This window comes from Apodemus sylvaticus, chromosome 4 (assembly GCF_947179515.1).
Source record: "Apodemus sylvaticus chromosome 4, mApoSyl1.1, whole genome shotgun sequence".
In the NCBI taxonomy this organism is placed as follows: domain Eukaryota; kingdom Metazoa; phylum Chordata; class Mammalia; order Rodentia; family Muridae; genus Apodemus; species Apodemus sylvaticus.
The window spans coordinates 65,236,193-65,242,192 of record NC_067475.1 but is presented as its reverse complement, the minus strand read 5'-3'; positions in this window follow the sequence as shown (position 1 = coordinate 65,242,192).

Genomic DNA, 6,000 nt, shown 5'->3' with positions numbered 1-6,000 from the left:
CTCCTCTTATCCTACTGCTCAAGCTAAAACTTCTAGTTGTATATTGAATAGGTATTGAGAGAGTGGGCAATTTGCCTTGTTCCTGATATTAATGGAAATATTTTGAGTTTCTCTCCACTTAAGTTTTTCTTGGCTATGGACTTGCAGTAATCTGTGGTAATTATTTTGAGGTATGTTCCTTGTATTTCTGATCTCCCCAGGACTTTTATCATGAAGGAGTGTTGGATTCTGCCAAAGGCTTTTTCAGCATCTAATGAGATGATGGCTTTCAGTTTGTTTATATGGTGGGTTACATTTGTTAATGTACATGTCTTGAACCATCCCTGTATCTCCAGAATTAAATGACCTTGATCATGGTAAATTTTATTTTTGATATGTTCTTACATTCAGTTTGAAACTATTTTATTGAGAATTTTTGCATTTATATACATATATAATTTTTTTCTGTAACACTCAGTATTTTTTGAGTCTGTATGTTGTTTGTGTATCCAGGTAACTGTAGCCTCATCCAACAAATTGGGCCCTGTTCCTCCTGTTTTTATTTTGTAGAATAATTTGAGGGGTATTGGCTTTAACACTACTTGGAAAGTCTGGTAGAATTAGTTCATTGTTGAAATTATGTGGACCCTAGGATTTTTGTTATTGTTGTAGTGGTTAGGAGACTTTTAATACCTGCTTCTATTTCACTAGCGGTATACTATGTTTTTATTTCTTATCTGATCCTGATTTAACTTTGTTAATGGTGTATATAGAGATAATTAAACATTCTAATTTGGTGGAGAACAAGTTTTAACAATATGTCCTTGTAATTCTCAGATTTTCTTCACTCTCTGTTATTACATCCCCCTTTAAACTCTAACTTTGTTAATTTAGTCTCTCTCTTCCTTTTACTTTATTTTATGAGGGTTTATCAATGTTATTTATTTTGTTAAAGAACAAATACCATTTTCAATTATTAGTTTTGTGTGTGTGTGTGTGTGTGTGTGTGTATGTGTGTGTGTGTGTGTTTGTTTGTTTCTATGTCACATATCTTAGCCCTGAGTTTAGCTCTTCCTGTCCACTCCTTGCAGGTTTATTTTTCCCATTCATACTAGAGTTTTCATTTGTGGTATTAAGTTACTCCTGTGTCATCTTTTATGTGGATATATGTCTGTATTCTACATTCATTCCTGGTGACTTCGGAGGCCAGAAGAAGATGGGATTGTGTTTCCTAAGTCTGGGATTCCAGATGGTTGTGCAAACAAAAATTCCTGAAAAAAGCTGTGCCTGCTTGTGCACCATTAACTTCTGGAAGGAGTTTTTGTCTTCAGAGACTGATGTGGCTGCAGGAAGTTCAGTACCCTGGAGAGATTGGAATTTTGTGGGATTAGTGGCTAATTACTTTGTCTAGTTAGTTTTCTGGTATATCTCTTCCTTTCCCTGTTCTCTGTCTGAACTTATGCCTCTTGATAATAAATAAGCTATTAACTTGGAAATGACATCTTGTGATAATAAGTAAAAGTGAAGTGTCCTTTTTTGTCTCTACTCAGAAAATAGGCCATGCAGCACTTGCTACCTATCCTAGGTTAAGTTGTTATGCTTCCTCTGTTAATCTACCTGAGTTGCTCTGGGGCTGGAGGCAAGAGTCTCCTCTTTAATATCTTATCATGAGAACAGTGGGAAGCTAGGTAAAGCCTTGTCAGCAATAGTGCTTCTCTAAGTCTGGGAAAGAGAAGGTGAGGAAGTCCTGCCTCAGCCCTTTGTTCTGAGCACTTATATGAATTTCAGATTATGTATCAGCATGCTAAAAAGCTCACTCTGTTTGTGCACATAAATTCAGGTAATAAATTGAATAAGAGTTTTGTTATAGAGAATGTCTACACCCTTATCGACTTGGAGCAATTGTCTTGCTAAACATTCATCCTTTGTTACTAGCTTACATGTTTATGTAATGTTACAGACAATAACCAAGATGTCCTTGAAATTGTGTATAGGTAACCCAATCATTATCTTATTTCTTGTTCTTGCACCTGTGGTCCTGAATGGTATGTCTTGTTTAAAACCTTCCGGTAATGGTTTCTGTAACCCCTTGTATTATGCCCTAGGTTTTAGAAGTCTGTTATTTTCTCCAAAGCAACTAAGCAGTTCTGTTATAAAAGGGGCTCAAATGCCTATGTAGGCATTGCCATTCTTGACACTGGTAACCCAAGCATGCTAGCTGTTTTTGTAGACTAAATGTTCTTTGTTTTACACACTATCTGAATTTGGGGTCTTCCTTCAGTGGATTTCAGAAACTTACACTAGAATCTATTCGCTTAGCAGAACATTAAATTCTTCTAGTCCAATAGCCAAGAGCTTTATTAGATAGCATCTTAGGTTATATAATGGTATTCCACATCTTGTTGCATGTCTTTTTCTGGTGAATCCACCAATGTATTTTAAAGTTACCTTTATTTATGAATTTCCTGATCTGTAAGATGACAAAAAGTCCTGTGATACTGCTTCCTTGTTGAAGCGTAGCATTTTGAGTTTCTAAATTTGTGTTCCATGAGGGGCACAAACTTGGAACACCTGTAGAGGATACCCTCAACCAACATGTGTAACCATCTGAAGAAGGAGTCCATGTGTACTACAAGTAGTAAAGCGATATGGATAGGACTGCCCAATGCTGTTGAAATGTATTCAAATTGTCTCCTCTGATTCTTACCTTCTGCAAGTTCATGCAATTCTCATTTAGATACAAGCATAAGTTTTTGATGCTAGGTCCTCAGGTTTTTTACTGAAGTCTATATAGACTTGTGGGATGATCAATATGTTAGTGAACAACCAAGTCAACTGTGAGAGGTGTCCTCAGCCAGTATTTAACTGTTTCCAACAGGCTAGAGATTCTCTGGGAAGCATAGGCAAAAGCACAAGTAAGTATTTGAGGAAGTCTTTTTAAAGGGAGTAAGTTGAGCTGCAGAAAGAGCTAGTCCTGGAGGAGATCTGATATAGATGGCCTGATTTCAAGTGATGGTGATGAATGTTTCTCTCTCTTACTGCCTCCCTTCTTCCCCCCTCCCCTATTTTCATCTATAGCATATGGATTAATTTTTCTACAATTGAATCCCAGCAGACTTTTGCTTCTTGATTCTCATCATGAATACACAATTTGCTTATGTTATATAATACTTTAAATTCACATCTATACTTATATTTAAAGCATTCTACCTCTTGTTCCTCCTTCCCTCCTGTGCCAGCTCTTTGATACTATCTGTTTATGCTGTACCTTATTTTTCGGTTCTCTCACCCAGAGCTGCCTGCCTGCTGAGACGCTGTGGATATAGATGCAATGTATGATATGTCCCGTGTACAAAAATGACACTCAACTGCCTATATATATATATATATATATATATATATATATATATGCAGTGCTCTTATCTATAGATAAGACATGGAAGTGTTGAAGGAAGCAGATTCATATAGTGAGTAACAACTTGAGAAGAATGTGTTAGCAGATGATATATACTGCTAAACTGACATGCACTGTTTACACATGTTGATAGCCAAATCCAAGATTTAGACCTGCCCTTTGATTTAACATTCAAGCATGTTTATATCAAAAGTCCTTTTAAGATTCTGTCCTCAGAAAGACTCTACCTCCTTTATCCTTGTGATATGGTGATAAGACAAAAAAGAGTTAAGGTTATTCAACCCCTGTTGCTGAGTTGAGAACTGGACAAGTGAGTGGGGATGTCATGGGATGATGATGACCTTAGGTAAAATCAACAGGTGAAGTGGCGATGACTCCACAGACAGTTGGAGTCTGCCATCGAGGGAATGCTGCCATTGAGGAAAGCTCACCCAAGAACTGCTTGTGAGGTTCCTGCTGGAGTTTGCTGCTTGTGCGGCCTCACCTCAGCCTGGTTAGAGAGCATAATGGGCAGCACCTGCCAGTTTGTGCCCTCAGCCTGCCTTCAGGTCTGGGCTACAGCTGCTGAGTTGTATTTGGTATTTGCTATGGGACTGAACTGCTGCCACAGAATATTGTGCTTGCCCCCTAAAGAACTATTTCTGAACAGGTCCACTTCCCCCTTATTGTGATAACACTACCTCAGTTCACTGAATTTGACTAGAGCAGAGGTTGAACTCTTGTTAAAAGAAGACTGGAAAAAATTTTGCACCTACAACAGGGGAGCAAATGCCTTGTATATTTAAAACTCCAATAATGATGTGGTGGTTTGAATATGGTTAGCCCATAGGGAATGGTACTCTTTGGAGGTGTGGCCTTGTTGGAGGAAGAGTGTCATTGTGGGTGTAGTTTTTGAAGCTCTGCTCAGTGTGGAATAGCAAGTTTTCTCCTGGCTGCAACCAGATCAAGGTGAAGAAATCTCAACTCCTCTTGGGCCATGCCTAACTGGACAGTGCCATGCTCCCACTTCGATAATAATGGACTGAACCACTGAATCTGTATGCCAGCCCCAAATAGATGTTTTGCTTATAAGAGATCATGTTGTCTCTTCACAGCAATAACACCCTAACCAAGACAGAAGTTGGTACCACGGACTAGGGTATTTCTATGATAGGACTGACCATCCATTTCTTTTGGAAGAATGTGGATTTGGAAAGTGTCTTAGATAGGAGAAGAGCCCCTGAAGATCTTGGCTACAGACAGAGAATAAAATATTGAGAAGATCAAACAGGACAGATAACATGATTTGCTGATTCCTCAACCTGGGCATAGACTTGTGACTGAATTATACATAAAAATATCTCTAGACAAAACTTGGCTTAAATTAAGCTACAAATTTTGTTGTATCCTCAAGACTCATCTTGCCATCCTTCCCAAGGCATGAATAAAGATCTATTACAACTGGTTTTTGATCTAATTAACTCATAAAAGTATAGTTGTCTTTCGACTGCTCAAACAAGGAGCAACAATTCTTCCCTAATTGACCCCTGCACCTTGTACAATTCATATGAATATCTTAATAGTACTAAAATTTTGGTCCTAAGATTCATATGTCACAGAATGTACAGCTCTAGCAAGATTCATCATTGGGGATGCTGAAATGACCTGCTGATCCAGCTCCCTGCATCCTGATTCTGATTCCAGAGACTTGCTTCTAGAACAGCTTCAGGAATAGCTGGTGATTCCTGATGACTTTGGTTCATTCAGCCTCTGAGATGAATCCAGTCAGAACTTATGTCAAGCCCTGAACCTTCTAAGCATACAGAGACTGTATTACAAATTCTAAAGGTCGCTTTCTTAAGTCTAACTAATTTTTCTAATTTTCCTATCTCTCCCCACCCCTTAAAAATTCATTGCTCTAATTTGAAAAAAACTTGACACATCAGGACAAAGTGGTGGAGAGTTATCCTCTTGATCCCTTCAGTTCTGTTGTCTGGTTATGGCTATTTTATAAATTATAGAATAGGATAATTTAGAAATTGTCATAATTTTATACCGAGCAGAAATTAAATAGTAAGCTTAGATTTGGAAATTTTCTGTTTTTCCTCTTTTTTTATCCTTTCTTTGGTAAAAGAAAGTTGTTGAGGGAGATAAGGGGAATGGGGTATTATTATGTATGGATTACTAAAACTATTTTTAAAGCATTGCATAGCCATAGTATTACATTGGTAGAAATCTTTATATTCAATGCGAAATGGAAATTGCAATTTCTTACATTGGTACAGTATTTATATATTGACAAAGGGTTAATGTTTTCATTGGTATAAATATTTGTATATTGATACAAATTTTGAAATTAATATTGTGATCTTGGCTTCTGGACACAAGAGAGATCTAACAGACAGTGCCAGCTATGCGGATATAGCCCAAGGCTAACATCGCTTGGGTCTCAGCCTGTCAGGTTTTTGCCTGCGCCCAGAGACTGGGCACCTCTGTGGACCATCTGTGTGCCAACCTTGTTGGGGGGTCGTTTGCCCTGCATAGTGATCAGCACTTGGAAAAGGTCCCTGCAGCATCTACCATCTTTGCTCCCTGATAGAGTGGGAGGGCAGCACCAGGTTCACAGA